The sequence below is a fragment of the Emys orbicularis genome, chromosome 3, assembly GCF_028017835.1.
Source record: "Emys orbicularis isolate rEmyOrb1 chromosome 3, rEmyOrb1.hap1, whole genome shotgun sequence".
In the NCBI taxonomy this organism is placed as follows: Eukaryota; Metazoa; Chordata; order Testudines; family Emydidae; genus Emys; species Emys orbicularis.
Genome location: NC_088685.1, coordinates 132,999,986 through 133,020,362, shown reverse-complemented (window position 1 = coordinate 133,020,362; position 20,377 = coordinate 132,999,986).

Sequence of the window (20,377 nt, the reverse complement as noted above, 5' to 3'; positions counted from 1 at the left end):
CATTCAGGGTCCTTTCCAGTTCTATGAGATAGGTATATCTCCATATATTATTATTATTAATAATAACATGAGCATGGGTATCAGAATTGGGCCCCTCTTCTAGCCCTTTCCTGGCTCTGCAGGGCTCATGAATGGTGCAAGATGGGAAAACAGGCTCAGTTTTCAGCTCTGCTCTTCTTTGGTAGTTGTAGAAGGTCTGACTGGCAGCTGCTGTGAATCTGGCAGTCTGACTGAGCCTGCTGAGAAGTGCCTTAGCAACACTGTCTGCAATGGGCTCTGTTCCTTTTCACCACCTTCCTTCTTGGTGCTCATTGTTTACACTGATTGGTGGTGGTGTGATTTGGATACATTCTCTGGGTGGCAGGCACTTTCATGGCATGATTTATGATACCCCATTGTCCAGATGGAAGGCACTACAGCTGAGGATCTCAAAGTGCTTTACAGTTAGTAATGCTAGAAACCTCCCAGCACCTGTCTGAGGTATTACCCCATTTTACAGATGGGAAGATTGAGGCACAGAGAGATTAACTACGAACTAAAATTCACACCATTAGATAGATGCACTACCAGGTCTGCCTGCACACTAACATGTACATTTAAATCCCCAGTTGTGTACACCTCTCTAGACACATGTGTGCAAGCTGGAGATTTGCTCATGCACAATAGAGTAGCTGGAAATTTGCACACCTGCCCACTTACTGAAAATCAGGCCCTAAGGGACTTATTCAAGGTCACGCAAGTCTGGGGAAGAGGACTGGAATAGAACCCAGCTTTATTGACTCCCAGTTCTATGCCTAAACTACAGATCTATTCTTTCTCCCTATTCTCCCTATTTAGCTAGCATACTACCTCCTTTATTAGTCCAGTCACGGCCTTCAGCACTCAGCACTACCACATTTCCTTCCTTCCTTCAGCAGCAGCTTTTGGCTTAAATCCGTTGGTGGTGCTCAAAGCAAACTTCCCATCCCAGAGTTTCGATCAAGATGCAGCTAAATCTCTAAGGCATCAAATCTTTGTTGGGATTATTTAGTAAATTATAGCAGACTGCTTGCAACTAAACTGAGCAAGATGCTTTCCTGCGTAAGATGCTTTCCTGCTCCTCTTCTCATAAAAGGCATAGCTACTCCTCCAGCTGTGCTGAATGTATTTCCAGCCAGATTGTCTCTTTAGCATTTCCCAGGTGATCAGTAGGCAATTGCAACAGAAAGGCCAAGAATTAAAGGGCACTGCAATTCCATCCCTAGTCCATTTGGCCCAATAGAAACCAAGTTTTAAGAATCCTTTCCCATGGTGAAAAGGATTTTGTCCCATCTACACTAGCAGTGAAACTGTCTTCTGCCTTGGGGCATGTGATTACCAGGCTAGCTGTACTGTGTCCCTTCTCGGCATCTTTCCAGGTGCACCCCACACACACGGCAGGCTTCTCCTGGACTGGAATTCTGCAATCCATCCATTCTCAGAACAGGGCCTGAGTTATAGGCCCTGGTACTAATCATGTCTAATTCTAGGTCCAGCTATCCTTGGACCCTGCCAGGGAATCTCAGTGGGAGCCTGTGCCAACATGTGCTTACAGTGAGAGAGAAACAACTTCTTCAATACAAAGCCTGATTTATTTTGCCCCAAAGGTACACAGCTCTTAAATAAGTGGTGTGACGTTGTGCAGTCTACACGGTTTTATAAAAACATGATAATAAGTGAATATAATGTAACTGGGATAGTTTTATAAAAAATTTGATAAGTGACTATAATGCAAATGGGATATGCTTTGTGCAAAAGGTCTCTTGTAAGGTATCATTACAAAGCTCATAATCTACTGAGTGTGATCATCCTATTTGTAGAAATGTACCACTCTTGTATCTAAAACTAGAAATATAAAATGTAACTCTGAGGGCCTATTGTAATTATGTAAAGTGTGGGCCATTAATGATGGTTTGGAATCTTGATGACTCCCATTGTCTGCAGATGGCTGTATTTACCTGTGAGTCTTCCTGTATATGTGTGTGCTGGCAAGTGAGTAATGAAGTCTTGCAGTGACATGTGATCATGTCACCTGAACTGGAATCCATCTTTAACCTGGTGCTTTTCCAGTGAGGGGGGGTGGAAACCCAGAGGGACAAAGGTTTCCCGCCTTATGCAAAAGATATATAAAGGGGTGGAACAGAAGAGAGAGAGAGAGGAGCCATCATGGAGAACCCCCTAGCTAACACCTAAGCTGGAACAAGAGCTGTACCAGGGGAAAGAATTGTGCCCAGGCCTGGAAGGTGTCCAGTCTGAGAAAAACTTACTGAAGCATCTCTGAGGGTGAGATTATCTGTATTTAGTTTGATTAGGCATAGATTTGCGCATTTTATTTTATTTTGCTTGTGACTTACTTTGTTCTGTCTGTTACTACTTTGAACCACTTAAATCCTACTGTCTGTATTTAATAAAATCACTTTTTATTTAGTAATTTACTCAGAGTATGTATTAATACCTGGGGGAGCAAACAACTGTGCATATCTCTCTATCAGTGTTATAGAGGGCGAACAATTTATGAGTTTGCCCTGCATAAGCTTTATACAGGGTAAAACGGATTTATCTGGGTTTAGACCCCATTGGGAGTTGGGCATCTGAGTGCTAAAGACAAGCACACTACTGTACGCTGTTTTCAGGTAAACTTGCAGCTTTGGGGCAAGTGATTCAGACCCTGAGTCTTTGTTAGAGCAGACTGGAGTGTCTGGCTCAGCAAGACAGGGTGCTGGAGTCCTGAGCTGGCAGGGAAAACAGAAGCAGGGGTAGTCTTTGCACATTGGGTGGCAGCTCCCAAGGGGATTTCTGTGATCATGGTTTTATAAAACCATGTAGACTGCACAACATCACAAGTGGGTTTATACCAACATAGAGGCCTGACATATATGCCCTTACCTAAGTTGAACCTCTCTCTTTCTCTGTAGCTTAGGTGGCTCTGACTTGGGAGAAGCAACCTATGCTTCTTGCAGCCTTCCCTCTGTCTCTCTGTCAGCCTTTTCACTGGCACATCCTGGCCAGCCAGCCTCTCTCACTCATCCAAAACCCCCTCCATTTTCTAATGCCTTTCAGGGTTTTTTTGTCTCCTTTGATCCAGGCTTAGCCTTGGGGAAGGTACCCCAATTTACCCTGAATGGAGCCAGCTATTGTTACCTTAAATCCTTTGAAGCTGCATAGTTGAGGGTACGTCCACACTGGAATAAAAGCCCCTCAGCACAGCCACAGCTGGTCCCAGTCAGCTGACTCAGGTTCATGGGGCTGTAAAATTCTTGTGTAGACATTCGGGCTGAAGCTGGAGCTGGGGCTCTGGGACCCCGCGAAGGGGGAAGATTCCAGGGGCTGGGCTCCAGCTTGAGCCTGGACATCTACACAGCAATTTTACAGCCCTGCAACCCAAACCCACGGCAGCTGACCCGGGCCAGCCGTGAGTGTTCACTTACTGAGTAGACATACCTGGAGAGGCTGTCTTGTCTGTGGGGTTGTTTCACGTTTCCTGGGTTCCTTACCCACCCCCCTTTACAGCCTCCTTTGATTTTAACTCTGCATTCAGGCAGGTAACTGTACCAAACTGAACAGGGAGACAGTCACACTCAATATTCATAAAAAATAGTACAGACATTCTCCCAGTTTGTCATAGATCCATTGCTGGCCACCCTTGTTACCAGCAGGACAGTTTCCTAGTGCAGCCAAATCCATAGTATTACTTCTTCCAGATGAGCACCGAGGCTGTGCCTGTATCTGAAAGAAAAGATTTCACTCTCTGGGGATGCCAGTCCAGAACCTTTCACCAGTGCTAAAAAGTCATTTAAAAATTAACATTCAATGCAAAACGATCTATTCAATCAACAGGTTTGCTAGCCTTTGTCCTTAGTCTCACCTTACCCTCTTATGCATCTTCCACAAACCCGGCTCCTCTCAGCACCTGCTGTATCTGAAGCACTCTACCATGACTGCTGGCACATTTATGCCTTTTCGAAAGGGAAAACCCTTTCCAGTGCTGTCTTCAGTGCCGTTCCACAGAGCTACATTGCATCACCAAGTGGAGGGGTGAGTGGAGGCTAGATCAGACCAGATGGGACCAGATGAAACATGAGCATGGCTGAACACTAGACCTATTGGCGGGTTTACAGATCAATACACAACCTTTAACCAAGCATAGCATAGTCTTCTGTTACACGTTCACTGGCCTGGCCTGTGACTTTCTGTTATGCATATGGACCTGTAGTAATGCCAGATAAAAAGCCAGCTCATGTTCTTGTAACCTTTCACCCCTTTCCCTTCCCTGCTGACTACAGATACATTGCTACATTTAGGACCAAATTTATTCCTGGAGTAACTCCATTAGGGTGTGACTTTTAAACCATTTTTAAAGCTAGCCTCTAAAGTCATTCTTCTAATAATTAGATGTGGGCCCTTTGTCAGGTTTTAGAAATTAAAACTAGAGTAGGGTTGCCATGGTTTTGGAAATTAATACAGGCCTAGTGATAGAACTTGGGCTTTCAGAAGAAAAGAATCTCTTTCCCATCTTTCATTTTAGGCCATCCAGCAATATAGACTCCAGAGATAGAGGTGGCAGAATTCTACCTCAGGCAGAACTCTGACTGCAACCTGTGCAGCCATTAGGAACTCTAGGAAGTTGTTTGCTTTTCCCTCCCTAAGACACTGGTTGTACACACAAAGACAAAGGGATAGGCATGTTTCCCAATTAATCCTACCTGGTGACAGCCACTTGAAGGGTACACAGAAAGCACACACCTCTCAAACCTGCTCACAAGTCAGTGCAGAGGTTTCCCACGCTTCGTGTCTGATTTCAAGATGATTATTTGCTTCCTATATTATTCCCACCATTGCCTAATCCGGGTTACACATTAGCTTTCCCCTCTTATCTGATTTCTGTTCAAAGTGTTCTGGGATATATTGCTGTGTTTTTCCATTTGTTATTAATCCTCATTGCCCCCTTCAGCCACTATTTGCTCTTCTTCACTGAAGAGCTGATTTCATCAGCTTCACAGCCATTATTTCCACTGTGTCCTACTTTCTCATCTCTTTGGCAATATTGAAATTAAATCAGTCTTTGCCAGGTATTCTTACTGCCCTGCCGTGCCAACATGGAATCGTTGCTGTCAGATGAACCAATCTCAGTGTGCAAATGTTATCAAATACTCTTCATAAATGTTAACCCTAACAGAGAGACATTAACCTGACAGCTAGCTAAAAGGTAAATATTAGATACAGAGAATGCAAAGACATTTTAGTCCAGGCACTTGTAGCTGCTGATCAGACCGAGGATGTAGGCTACTCCTTTGCCAAGGACAGTCTGCACTCTGAATAAGTGTCTGGGATGATGAGGAAAGTTCTGGATAGGGCTGAGGGAAATTCAAGCACTTTCCCTTTACACAGAAATGAATGTAAATAATGTATTCAGTTTTGTTCAATTTGGCTTCCCACCCTCCCTAATTTTGCATTGAGACTTTTCTGAGTTAAAAAATGAAGGAAACACATGAATTGTTGCTGTAAATCTCTTTTCTTCAGTGAAGTTATGCTAAGAATTATTCTGAAGGTTGCTGCTGTGGCTGGAGGGTAATAATGGTTTTCTACCTTTGTTGGCTTGGCCAACAGCTCATCCTTCAAACTGGAATTTGTCCCTCTCCACAGAATGTTAACACACTCCTGACCCACCTAATGAGACTATGGATCCATGTATAGTTAACCCAGATGTATTGAAACTCTCTTTATAATGAAGCAGAGTGACTGTAAATTTTTTTTTTCAGTGCATAGCAATATGCAAATAACAAATCTGAGTGTAGTGAACCTCTGCTTTGTTCTGTGAATAAGAGGCTTCGTTTTAAGAGGTTCCACTGTACAGGTTTTGGAAATTAATACAGGCCTAAAGATAGACCTTTTGCCTTCAAAAGAAAATAATCTTTTTACCATCTTTCATTTAAGATATCCAACAATATGGACTCCAGAGAGAGAGGTGGTAGAATTCTACTGGATATGGGGGGTTGTCATCGTCGTCTTCTTCATTGTCTTTCTCTTTTCTTTTCTTTTCTTTTCTTTTCTTTAAAGAATAGGATACACCTTGAATAGAGCTGTGCAAATGCTGCACTGAATCACTCACAAAAATTAATTTGCTTTCATATTTGTGAGCCTTTTTGTTTCCCAGGAATGCTTGTAACCATTCATGTCTCTTTTGCTTTGTTTGCAGAAAGGAAAGTGATGTCTAGGTGCGCATGTGCAGGGAGAATCAGGGGAAAAGGAGAAGCATGTGCGGGGGAAAGGGAGGGTCAGAGGAATGGAAAGCATGTGCAAGGATACAGGAGGAAAAGTTGACATAGTTACAGTGAAGGATGTACAGGAGGATCAGGAAAGAGAAAGGATGGTCATGGGGAAAGGAAATGAAAGGGGACAATGTCATTAACTTTTTTTCCAAAAAGGGCAAACACTTATTGTGTTAAAGACAGTTAAAAATACCTAAATACTTTCCTACTTCCCTTTCCATGGAAGCAGCAGCTGTAGTTGTCACAAGGAGGCCAGGCAGTGGCATAGGAACCGGTCCAGGAGATACTTAGGGTAACATTTTCAAAAGCTCCTAAGTGACATAGGAGCTCACATCCTATTTTCAAAAGTGATTCAGGCACTTAGGTGCCAGAGTCTCATTGGGAAACACCTAAGTGCCTAAATCACTTTAAAATTAGATGTGGGACCCTACATCACTTAGGTGCTTTTGAAAATTTCCCCCTTTCGCTCTTAAGAAGTCTGCACTATGAATAATTTTGAGAAACCTGCTCCCTGGTGTATATGTTGTATTGGGGCCTGAATTTAATTTCTGCATACCCTACAAAACGCATGTTCTCTGTGCTCACTTTGTGGCACGTGAGTGGCCTATTTCAAAGTAAACAGACTGAGGAGGGCAAGTTTTGTTTAAAAAATAATAGATTTCTGTACAGAAGTAAAAAAACAATTTCCCCCTTACCCTCTGAGAACTGTTGCAATGCTGTCCCTGGTTTGAGCCTGATTTATTTATTTTTGTTATCTGTGATGGCAAAAGACTATACAAAGTGATTTTGTTAACTATTATAATGAAATGTCGATAAGAAATAGCTTGGTAAATGGTTTTTTTCCTGTTTTTTTTTCTGTATTTATTTACAATGATGACTTCTGCCCTCAATCTCTGAAAACGCTATTCCCTGAAGGCAGCTGGTGAGCATGGGGCTGTTCGAAGGGCTTGCCCAATTTTTGCATAAAAAAACATTGAATCACAGCATTCAAAGTACAAATGACGAAACGGGGACGTTATGGAATACCTCAGCATTTGCTACAAGTTCTCATAGTGAAGAACAGTGGAAAAAATGTGACTAATTGAAGACAATAAGCAAGAAGGAAAGTCTAATAGCTCCGAGGTTTAAAGTTGAAGGAGATTTTTCAGTCACTGTCACCTTGTGTTCAGTAATATAGGGCCCAATCCTCAGCTGGGTATCATTCGATTCTTAATCAGAATGCCTACTGAAGCCAAGGAAAGGCTGAGTAAGGGCTTCCAGGAGTTTGTCTTGGATAACTGCCCAAAAGAGGGCCAGATCTTCACAAGTCCTGTGACTCACCTATCATGGCTATCTCCAAAGAAACAGAAGTTCATTGCTTCCTACAAGAACTAAAAAAAGCACTGTTTTAAGAGAATTCACTATGTGTGAAAAAACAGAACTGGGTGTGAGAAAACAGGTGGCAAGGAAAGAGAAAATGAAGAGAAAAGCAAAAACATTATTATTACTTGTTTTACTTTGTATTAAGGTAGCACCTACAGGCCTGAGTCAGCATAAGGGCCCCACTGTGCTAGGGACTGTATAGTAGCATACCAAGACAGAGTCCCTGCCCTCAAAGGCGTACCATCTAAATAGACAAGACAGGCAAATGGTGGGGGAAAAAGGAGAGAACCCACAAGCAGAAAATTGGGAACTGAGTCAGAGAGTAAGTGATTTGCCCCAGGTCACCCAGAAGTCTGTGGCAGAGCTGGGAATCTCCTGATTCCTAACTTCTGCTGAAAAACAAAAATAGAAACTAAGCAACAGAAAGCAAAAAAGAGGAGAGAGGGAAACGAGAACAAGGAGAGCAAATGTACAGGAAAAAAAGATGAGCCAAGGTACCTGTATCAGAGCACACAGTGTAGAAGGATGTTGACAAGGGGGTACCTAAGCCCCAGTCCATCACAAGTGAGAAGTCCAATGAAAAAAGGATACAAGCCCCTGGGGTGTAGAGTGCTATCACTTTGAAGGGAAAATGCCTGAGCTGCAGCTGCTCATGCATTGAACAGCTTCACTGCTGACGTCCCAGGTATATTAAGCAAAATTCACAGTTGTGGTCCAGCAATGATGCTGCAGCGCAGATTCTGGACGGGGCTAGCCACAAAGAGGCTAATGCACAATTCCTGATCAACAAGGATAAATAGAGTAGGATGTAGAGGAGGAGACAACTGTTCGCCAGCATGGCTCTTCATAGACTTTGCCACTGCAGCTATTTCAGGCAATGAAATAGGCTTCAGGATTTTCTGGGGGGGTTTTTTTGTGCTACTTAGTTTAAAAAGTACATAAAGGTAGAGCACTAGTGATCTGGGATTCTCTGCATCATAACAGCTTTGTCCCTTAGATTAGAACATAAGAACAGCCATACTGAGTCAGACCAATGGTCCATCTAGCCCAATATCTGGTCTTCCCACAGTGGCTAGTGCTGGATGCTTCAGAGGGAATGAACAGAATAGGGCATTTTATTGAGTGATCCATACCCTGTCATCCAGTCCCAGCTTCTGGCAGTCAGAGGTTTAAGGAGACCCAGAGCATGGGGTTGCGTCCCTGACCATCTTGGCTAACAGCCATTGATGGAGCTATCCTCAATGAACTTGTCTAATTCTTTTTTTAAACCAGTTATACTTTTGTCCTTCACAACATCCCCTAGCAACAAGTTCCACAGGTTGACTGTGAAGTACTTATGTTTATTTTATACCTGCTGCCTATTAATTTAATTGGGTGACCCCTGGTTTGTGTATTATGTGAAGGGGTAAATAACACTTCCTTACTTACTTTCTCCAACCCATTCATGATTTTGTAGATCTCTAGAATATCTCCCCTCAGTCATCTCTTTTCCAAGCTGAACAGTCCTAGTCTTTTTAATCTCTCCTCATATGGAAGCTGATCCATACCCCTAATCATCTTTGTTTTCCTTATCTGTACTTTTTCCAATTTTAATGTATCTTTTTTGACATGGTGGCATTTTTTGGTCCTCTTACTGTTTTTTATTTATTATTGTTGTTGTTATTATTATTATTCGTTATTATTTGGGTATACATTTAGTTTGAGCCTCTGTTATGGTGTTTTTTAAGTTTCCATGCAGCTTGCAGGAATTTCACTCTTCCTTTTTATTTCTGTTTAACTAGCCTCCTCATTTTTGTGTAGTTCCCCTTTTTGAAGTTAAATGCTACTGTGATGACTTTCTTTGGTATTTTCTCTACTACAAGGATGTTAAATTTAATTACATTCTGATCGCTCTTACTGAGCAGTTCAGCTATTTCACTTCTCAGACCACATCTTGTGCGCCACTTAGGACCAAATCAAGAATTGCTGCTTCCTTTGTGGGTTCCAGGACTAGCTGCTTCAAGAAGCAGTCATTAATTATGTATAGAAAATTTATCTCTGCATCCCATCCTGAGGTGACATGTGCCCAGTCAGAATTGGAATAGTTGAAATTCCCCATTGTTATTGAGTTTTTTGTTTTATTGCCTCTCTAATCTCCCTGAGCATTTCACAATCACCATCACCACCCTGGTCAGGTGGTTGGTAATATATTCCTACTGCTATATTCTTATGATTCCAGCATGGAATTTCTAACTATAGAGATGCTATTGTACTGTTTGATTCATTTAAGATTTTTGCTATATTTGACTCTATGCTTTCTTTCACATATAATGCCACTCCCCCACCTGCATGACCTATTCTGTCATTCCCATATATTTTGTACCCTGGTATTACCGTAACTATCTGATGTCCAATTGCTATGCCTGCTGCTCCTGAATAATCCCACTCTTTAATGTCATTAAATGATATACCAACTCTGGCAGTTATTCCCAGTTTATCCACCAATGAGTCATTCAAATTCCTCTAGTCGAAACAGCCAACTAAGCCTCCCAAAAGTCTATTGGGCACCCCTGATCACCCAGTCATGAGCAAAGTAAACAGCTGCTTTGTAGATTACCATGCTGAGCAATTTGTTCAGAATGTACCTTCGTGCTCTTGAACAGAGTTATCCTTTGCTCAACTTAATTAACTCAGTCCTCTTCAAAATGTCATCCTGGCTACTGGTACGCGGAGTGTGGAAAGCTTCTAAAGGAATATTGCCCTTGAGGAAGATCTGCACTGCATTGATATTCTATCTGTGGGGCTCATCTAATGATTTACTACCTACAAATGAGTTTATATTAACACTAGCTCACTTTGTTCCATCTTACAATTACATTTGGTTTGATAAGACTTCTGTTTGCAGGTCCAAGGTATAGAGATTTCTCTGCATTTGTATACATTTCTCTTTCTTTTCCCACCCCCCGCTCCTCATGGAAGGTGCAATGTTTTTACCAGCATTTTTAAAATGATTCCTATATAAGGATAAGTAATATTCCTCTGTGTGTGTGTGCAGTTTTTCATCCTAAATTATCTCAAAGTACTTTACAGATGGTTGTTATGACTACAGTAACACACAGAGGCCTATCTTGAGATTGTGCTAGGTAATGTACATATACATCGTAAGAGAGTCCCTACCCCAAAGAACTAACAATGTAAATAGACAAGACAGACAAAGGATAGGAGGGGAAACACAGACACAGTGTGAAAGTGATTTGCCCAAGGTCACACAGCAAGTTTGTAGCAGTTCTGGGAATAGAATCCAGATCTCCTGATTCCCAGCCCAATGCCTTATCTACTAAACCGGGGGTAGGCAACCTATGGCACGCGTGCCAAAGGCGGCACGCGAGCTGATTTTCAGTGGCACTCACACTGTCCGGGTCCTGGACACCGGTCCGGGGGGCTCTGCATTTTAATTTAATTTTAAATGAAGCTTCTTAAACATTTTAAAAACCTTATTTACTTTACATACAACAATAGTTTAGTTATATATTATAGACTTATAGAAAGAGACCTTCTAAAAACGTTAAAATGTATTACTGGCATGCGAAACCTTAAATCAGAGTGAATAAATGAAGACTCGGCACACCACTTCTGAAAGGCTGCCGACCCCTGCACTAGACCATGTGGCTTCCTTGTCAGCGTTGCTCAGGGGAAGGGAAGGAAATACACCACCTGAGTGGCAGTGCCTGTAGAGTGTTATACCTTGGGAGAGCCTGGAGGAGAACACTGTACAGTGAGACTTGCTGCACTGGCGTTGCCTGGTGCAAGGGAGGCAGTGCAGCCCCACCCCAACGCTTTCCATCTGAGCAAACCAGCAGTATAAGCTCTGTCAAAGGGACACTATTAAGGGCCCAAAAGCAAGCTATTCCACTGGTTAGGAAAGATAGAAAATGTGGCAAAAGACCACCCTGGCTTAACCACGAGATCTTGCATGATCTAAAAAATAAAAAGGAGTCATACAAAAAATGGAAACTAGGACAGATTACAAAGGATGAATATAGGCAAACAACACAGGAATGCAGGGGCAAGATTAGAAAGGCAAAGGCACAAAATGAGCTCAAACTAGCTACGGGAATAAAGGGGAACAAGAAGACTTTTTATCAATACATTAGAAGCAAGAAGAAGACCAAAGACAGGGTAGGCCCACTGCTTAGTGAAGAGGGAGAAACAGTAACAGGAAACTTGGAAATGGCAGAGATGCTTAATGACTTCTTTGTTTCGGTCTTCACCGAGAAGTCTGAAGGAATGCCTAACATAGTGAATGCTAATGGGAAGGGGGTAGGTTTAGCAGATAAAATAAAAAAAGAACAAGTTAAAAATCACTTAGAAAAGTTAGATGCCTGCAAGTCACCAGGGCCTGATGAAATGCATCCTAGAATACTCAAGGAGCTAATAGAGGAGGTATCTGAGCCTCTAGCTATTATCTTTGGAAAATCATGGGAGACGGGAGAGATTCCAGAAGACTGGAAAAGGGCAAATATAGTGCCCATCTATAAAAAGGGAAATAAAAACAACCCAGGAAACTACAGACCAGTTAGTTTAACTTCTGTGCCAGGGAAGATAATGGAGCAAGTAATTAAGGAAATCATCTGCAAACACTTGGAAGGTGGTGATGTTCGTCCATCGTTATCGATGAAGACCTCAACAACTAATTCTTTCGATGACCAGGCTTTGTGCGTCCGAAGATGACTGATCAGTCCGATTCGGGCGTGGAACGTCCTGTCACACGTCGGGCAAACATGTAATGGCACTGTCGATGATGTATGAGCAGCTCTGGACTTGCGCAGCTCACGCTTTTTTTCAGCCTCAGCAATACGCCTTGCCTCAGAGGTATTACTGCCTGTGTGAATGAGGCTGTGCCATGCTGAACGGTTCAGTGCGAAGGTTTCCCATGTGGCGGTGTTGATCTCGAAGGACTTCAAAGAGGTCTTCAGCGTGTCCTTGAATCGCTTCTTTTGACCTCCATGGGAGCGCTTTCCCTGAGTGAGTTCTCCGTAGAAGAGCTGTTTAGGAATGCGTTCATCTGACATTCTCACAACATGTCCGGCCCACCTGGTCTGGGCTCTCATCAGCAATGTGTGAACTGACGGCAGACTGGCTCTAGTAAGGACATCAGTATCGGGTACTTTGTCCTGCCATCTGATTTTTAGAAGCTTTCGCAGACAGAAAATGTGGAAGTGATTGAGCCTTCGTGCATGACTCCGATAGACAGTCTACGTCTCGCAGGCGTACAGCAGAGTTGGAAGCACCACTGCTCGGTACTTCGTTGATAGGCTGATCCCTCGACGTTCCCAAACATTGAAGCGCAATCGGCCAAATGCAGAGCTGGCTTTAGCAATTCTGCAGTTTACTTCATCATCGATTGACACTGCTCGGGAAAGAATACTGCCCAGGTACGTGAAGTGGTCCACTGTCTGAAGTCTCTGTCCATTTACAGTGATGGACAGTTCTGAGTACGGAGCGTGGGGAGCTGGCTGGTGCATGACCTCAGTCTTCTTGATGTTAATAGTGAGACCGAAGTTATTGCATGCAGTTGAAAACTTGTCCATACTGGCTTGCATTTCTGGCTCAGTACTAGCATTCAGAGCACAATCATCGGCAAAGAGAAAGTCTCGAAGTACAGTTTCCTTCACCTTGGTGATGGCACGCAGTCGCCTCAGATTGAATAATTTCCCATCAGTTCTATACTTCAGGCCTACTCCTTCAGTGCAGTGTTGAAAGGCACCAGTCAGAGTGGCAGAGAATATCATGCTGAACAAAGTGGGCGCTAAAACACACCCTTGCTTGACGCCGTTGGTGACTGGGAAGGCCTCAGATGTTTCACCGTCATCCAGGACACGAGCCATCATACCGTGATGAAATTGACGTACCATTCGTATAAATCTGTCTGGACAGCCAAATTTCGACATGATCCTCCACAGGCCCTGGCGACTGACAGAGTCAAATGCTTTCGTGAGGTCCACAAAAGTTGTGTAGAGTTCACGATTCTGCTCTTGACATTTCTCCTGTAGCTGACGCACAGCAAAGATCATGTCAATAGTCCCACGACCTTTGCAGAAGCCACACTGTGATTCTGGCAGTAAGCCCTTCTCCAGGTGAGTAATCAATCGGTTCAACAGAACCCGTGCAAGAACTTTCCCCGCTGTAGAAAGCAGCGAGATTCCACGGTGATTGTCGCATACCTGGCGATTGCCCTTCCTCTTATAGAGGTGCAAGATGGATGCGTCTCTAAATTCCTGCGGAATGGTTCCCTGCCCCCAGAAGGACTGAAACAGCTCAGTGAATTTCCGTAGCAGCACGGGTCCACCGACTTTGTACACCTCTGCTGGTATGGCATCTGACCCTGGGGCTTTGCCACTTGACAGCTGATTGATAGCTTTCTTCACTTCGTCCTCTTCTGGTGAAGCATCCATGGAGTCATTGACTGCAACTTGGGGCATCTTGTCAATGGCCTCATCATTGATGACTGAGGGGCGATTGAGAATTGCTTCAAAGTGTTCAGCCCATCTCTGGAGAATCTGCGTCTTCTCTGTAAGGAGCACAGTACCATCAGAGTTCAGGAGGGGAAAGCTCCCAGAAGACTGTGGACCATAGAGTGTGTTAAGGGCTTCATAAAACTGCTTAAAGTCGTTCCTGTCTGCATATGCCTGTATTTCATCTGCTTTGGCGCTCAGCCACAAGTCCCGCATTTTGCGCAATCGGTTCTGTACTGTTCTGCGAACGTTGATAAAGGTGGTCTTCTTTGCCGCAGAGGATGGATCGTTTTGATATGCACGATGCAGGCGGTGCTTCTCAGCAAGTAAGGCCTGGATTTCTGCATCATTTTCATCAAACCAGTCTTGCCGCCTGCATGTGGAGGGCCCCAATACCTTCGATGCAGCTGTATGGACAGCTTGGAAGGTGGTAAGGTGATAGGGAACAGCCAGCATGGATTTGTAAAGAACAAATCATGTCAAACCAATCTGATAGCTTTCTTTGATAGGATAACGAGTCTTGTGGATAAGGGAGAAGCTGTGGATGTGGTATACCTAGACTTTAGTAAGGCATTTGATACGGTCTCGCATGATATTCTTATCGACAAACTAGGCAAATACAATTTAGATGGGGCTACTATAAGGTGGGTGCATAACTGGCTGGATAACCGTACTCAGAGAGTTGTTATTAATGGTTCCCAATCCTGCTGGAAAGGCATAACGAGTGGGGTTCCGCAGGGGTCTGTTTTGGGACCGGCTCTGTTCAATATCTTCATTAACGACTTAGATATTGGCATAGAAAGTACGCTTATTAAGTTTGCAGATGATACCAAACTGGGAGGGATTGCAACTGCTTTGGAGGACAGGGTCATAATTCAAAATGATCTGGACAAATTGGAGAAATGGTCTGAGTTAAACAGGATGAAGTTTAACAAAGACAAATGCAAAGTGCTCCACTTAGGAAGAAAAAATCAGTTTCACACATACAGAATGGGAAGAGACTGTCTAGGAAGGAGTATGGCAGAAAGGGATCTAGGGGTTATAGTGGACCACAAGCTAAATATGAGTCAACAGTGTGATGCTGTTGCAAAAAAAGCAAACATGATTCTGGGATGTATTAACAGGTGTGTTGTGAGCAAGACACGAGAAGTCATTCTTCCGCTCTACTCTGCTCTGGTTAGGCCTCAGCTGGAGTATTGTGTCCAGTTCTGGGCACCGCATTTCAAGAAAGATGTGGAGAAATTGGAAAGGGTCCAGAGAAGAGCAACAAGAATGGTTAAAGGTCTTGAGAACATGACCTATGAAGGAAGGCTGAAAGAATTGGGTTTGTTTAGTTTGGAAAAGAGAAGACTGAGAGGGGACATGATAGCAGTTTTCAGGTATCTAAAAGGGTGTCATAAGGAGGAGGGAGAAAACTTGTTCACCTTAGCCTCTGAGGATAGAACAAGAAGCAATGGGCTTAAACTGCAGCAAGGGAGGTCTAGGTTGGACATTAGGAAAAAGTTCCTAACTGTCAGGGTGGTTAAACACTGGAATAAATTGCCTAGGGAGGTTGTGGAATCTCCATCTCTGGAGATATTTAAGAGTAGGTTAGATAAATGTCTATCAGGGATGGTCTAGACAGTATTTGGTCCTGCCATGCGGGCAGGGGACTGGACTCGATGACCTCTCGAGGTCCCTTCCAGTCCTTGAATCTATGAATCAATGTATTTAATTATTGCATCACAGGCAAGTGTGGGGGGAAGAGACTTGACTATCGCTGGAAGGGACGTAATGTATGCCTTGGGATTTAAATTCCTGCAGTCCCTAGAAGCAAATATCCAAATCTCTTTAACTTTCCAAGGTGAAAAATTAAGTTCCATGCAAATTTACTGTGTGTGGGGGGGTCTTTCAGATGAGATCTTTAAAACCAAATCTGGTCCACTTTTCAGGGATGTTAAAAAAAAATCATTGCATTTTTGTTTGTTTGTTTTCGCCCTAAGACAAAATGTCCCCCTCTCCTCATCACTGGGCAGTATTCAGGGCACTGGCTGGCTGCTACCTTCCATCCCAGAAGTGGCTGCAATTTAACAGTGCTATAGGTATATAGTTGGTAAAATGCATTAGAGTCAAATGTTCTAGATACATGTACATTGGTTGTACTCAAAAGTTTCCCACATTTTAAAAGAGTCTACCAATTTGAGAGAGGTTCCCCATTCTCAAAGTGGGGAATACTGGGAGAACTGGAAGTATTACTCAAACTGGCAGAAACATTTTAAGAGAGAAGGATTTGGAGAAGTGAGCTATGTAGGTGGTTTTCAGATCCATGTTAGTTTTAAAGCAGGGCTTGGGTTCATATTCAATAGCCCTGAAATCTTTTGAACAGTTCTTGTGAGATTTCAGTCTCAAATGGCAAAAACCTCATTAGGGCCCTGATCTGGTGCCCAACGAATCAGTGGGAAGATTCCTTTGGGCTTTGGCCCAGGCCCTTACTCAGCCGCTCCCACAAGATTTTGGTTATCTCTGAACCAGAACTGACTGACTAGCAGCACCGTATTATTGCCTAGGCCGACAAGGCCTAGGCCTAGGGCGGCAAATTTGCAGGGGCGGAAGCTCCCCTCCGTGCCCCGCCTCCCGGCTCCAGCTCACCTCCGCCTCCTCTGCAAGCGCGCCGCCGCATCCTGTTTCTCTCCCCTCCCAGCGCTTGCGCCGCGAAACAGCTGTTTCGCGGGGCAGGGAGGGAGGGGGAGGAGGGGGAACGCCGCGCACTGGGGGAAAAGGCGGGGCCAGGGGCGGGGATTTGGGGAAGGGATCCAATAGGGGAAGGGAGGGGGCGGAGTTGGGGCGGGGACTTTGGGGAGGGGGTTGGAATGGGGGCAGGAAAAGGGAGGAGTTGGGGCGGGGGCGGGGCCAGGGCGGCAATTATTTCCCGGCCTAGGAGCGGCAAAATTATTAATCTGCCACTGCTGACTAGGGTTCTTCCAGTTTGAGATCCTCTCCAGAACCTAGCTGGGTTTGGAGCTACAGATGGGAATCAGAACTTCCCTGAAATGTCAAGCAATTTGATTCAAAGTTCCAGTCTTGGCTTCACTCTGATAGATATGTAGAGCAGGGGTCGCGAGGTTAATATATGGGGGGTCGAGAGCTGTCAGCCTCCACCCCAAATCCTGCTTTGCCTCCAGCATTTATAATGGTGTTAAATATATCAAAAAGTGTTTTTAATTTATAAGGGGGGGTCGCACTCAAAGGCTTGCTATGTGAAAGGGGTCACCAGTAAAAAAGTTTGAGAACCACTGATGTAGAGAGAGTGAGCTATTACCATTAATAATGTGTATATATATTTCAAAATGAAGGAATAGAAGGAATACTATGAAGCTGGACTTAGGTACATTTGGTAAACAGTAGGTGAGGGCTGTGCACAGACTATTTATGATAGAGCATACAATTTTTATTTTACTGAGACAATATATCTTAGTGGCCTGGCAGTTTTTCTGGTTCTTTATCAGGTCTTTTATTAACATACTGGTAGAGCTCTGTGTCTAACTGCATCCACTATGTGATCTTATTCTGTGTGAAGGTAGCTCTGCCTCAGAAGATTAGGGACCTTCTGTGGCAGAAGACAACATTTCTGCCAATGACTTGCTAGCTACAATCCTGTCAGCATAGGCTCACGGTGAAAGCTACTCTGCATAGGAGTAGAAATGCCTGTGTGTAACTATTTGCTGGTCTAAGGTTTGAAGTAATTGAAAATTCATACCACAGGAAAGAGTGTATCAGGTCCATCTTAGAACTACACTGCCTATTTCCTTAGCCGATTCTGCCCCCTTGTGAAGCTATACAGCTAGATCTCTGATAATCTGTAATGCATAATGTATGTGTGTTGTGTGTACTACACTGTATATAATGTTCGTAGCTGTGGCTATCAAATAGTCACTGGGGACAGTGTTATTCCTTTACCTTATTAAGCCTATAATTTTTTAAACAAAAGCAGACAAAGCTTTAGATATTAGCTATATCTACTATTGTTTTACAGGAAGTAAAACTATAACTTGTCCATTTTCTGTATTTCGGAGGTAAATAGCATAACAGTCGTTTTGAAAATCAGAATTTCATGTTCTTCCATTTTTTACTAGATACTTTGTTAACAAATATTTATTGTGCTGCAGTTTGGGAACCATTTTCATTCTGTTTCAAATTTTTTAATGTAAAGAATCAAAGACATGAAACAAAATGTTACCTTAGTTCTTTCATTGGTTCAGTAGTTAAGTCTGTAATAAAATGAGTGACATCAGGATTGTTGTATAGTGGAAAATTTTATCCAAGGGATAAAGATAAGGAAGAATAAATTTAGCCTAGAGTATTCTTAGTGGGAAAGGTATTAAGAAAGTCCCAGAGTCCTCTCTGTTCCCTGTCAGGACTTTGAAGGACCCAGTAATGAAAGTCTAAGAAAACTATTGTAGTACTAAAATTCTGCCTGAAATGTATTGTACTTATTAGGACTGATAACTGCTTCTAAAGAGAATAAACTGTGCTCAAACTGACAATCTACAGCTTTTTAAATTAAGGATTTTTGGTGACAATGTAAATCATTAAAGCACAGGAGCGGTTTGTATGTAAATATTACATATAAAACTGCATTAGACAGATGTTATTTATGTTGCAAATTCAAGCACTTGCAAGTTATGGAATACCTGAGTTACAGGTGCCTGTGCAACCTTAATTCTGTCTCCTTATGCAGCCTTCCTGTACATTGACTGAGGCAAGGGTCCTGTCAAAAATAAGTAGGTTCCCTTGTAAATAAAGACTGTACTATAATGCTTACGCACAAGAGGATAGAAGTAATGTTCATGTTTAGTTATTATTTTGTCAGGCTACTAATGTTTCCTGAGCAACGCAAATGAGAAGAAAATGGTGATTTTTCAAGCGCTTGTATCTCGGCAAAATGAACGAATTTCGTGGACCCCCCACCCCGAATAATTTTCAAGGCCCTGCTGCAAACAATGAAGGTGGAAAAGCATCTCAAACAAGGTTTCAAGACTCTTTTATAATGGGAAGTGTGAAGCAAGGCTACCTAAATATAGAGGACAGTACCAGCTCCCCCTATAATGAAGTACCGGTACTTAAAACACAGGCTTTGTCTTCAGTGACAAACAAGGTGTGTTTTTTTACCACAGGATAACTAACGTGTGTTAGCTATCTCCATGTAAAATCCTAGTGGAGAGAAAACACTGTAGTTTTACTGTGAGGTCGGCTTAGCGAGATTAACAGCAGGCAAGGGGCATATGTTGACCTCGCCTATCTACGTCACAGGAAAAACGACACACTTGTCTTCACTAGGGTTTTGCAGCAAGAGAGCTAACGTGCATTAGTCATCCCACAGAACAAACACACATTTTTGGCTATGAAGATAGCCACAGAGAGTTGGAGTAAAGGTTATTATTATTTATTTGTATTACCATAGTGCTTAGGAACCCTAGTCCTGAACCAGGGCCCCATTATGCTAGGTCCTGTGCAGACAAAGACCAATTGTGTACTGTACTGTGCAGATACTGACAAAACATTTTAGATTGAAACATCTTTTATTTGATGTTTGGACAGTGCCGGCCACGGTGGGTCTCAACGTGGCTACAACCATTTATCACTACCCCAATATAACTGTTTAATAATAATAATGAGCACTAATTGGGCTTCCTTAGTAAACTAGAATTTTGGTACCTATTGTTTTTAATGCATTTTTTATTGGCTTGAGGGATTTTCACCCTTGATCTTCAAAATCTTTTTTCTCACTGTTCTTCAGACCGAATAGTAAATCTGAAACATTCTGAGCACATTTGGCTAGAGTATAGCAAGTGACATCTAGACAGACAGGGTGGTCCAGTGGATAGGACATAGGAGAGCCAACCCAGCCACGGACTCATTGTGTGCACTTGATCACGTAACCTGTCTGAGCCTCAGTGTTCACCCCTCTGTAAACTGGAGAAAATAATGCTTACCCACCTATGCAAAGTACTTTATGATCAACAGCAAAAGTGTACTAAGTGTTATATTAGGACTCTGTGCCAAACAAAACTTTCTCAACAAAAACTCCATGCTGGGAATGATTTCAGCTGGCTTGAACGGTCATTAAACCCCAAAACATGACCCTGATTTGGGAAAGATTTGCTGCAGCTTGTGATCCTTTCAGTGAACTTGACCCAAGGTATGAGTGAGGTTGGACAGAGTTTCACAGAGCTGGGCCCAGTCGAGCAACTTTGA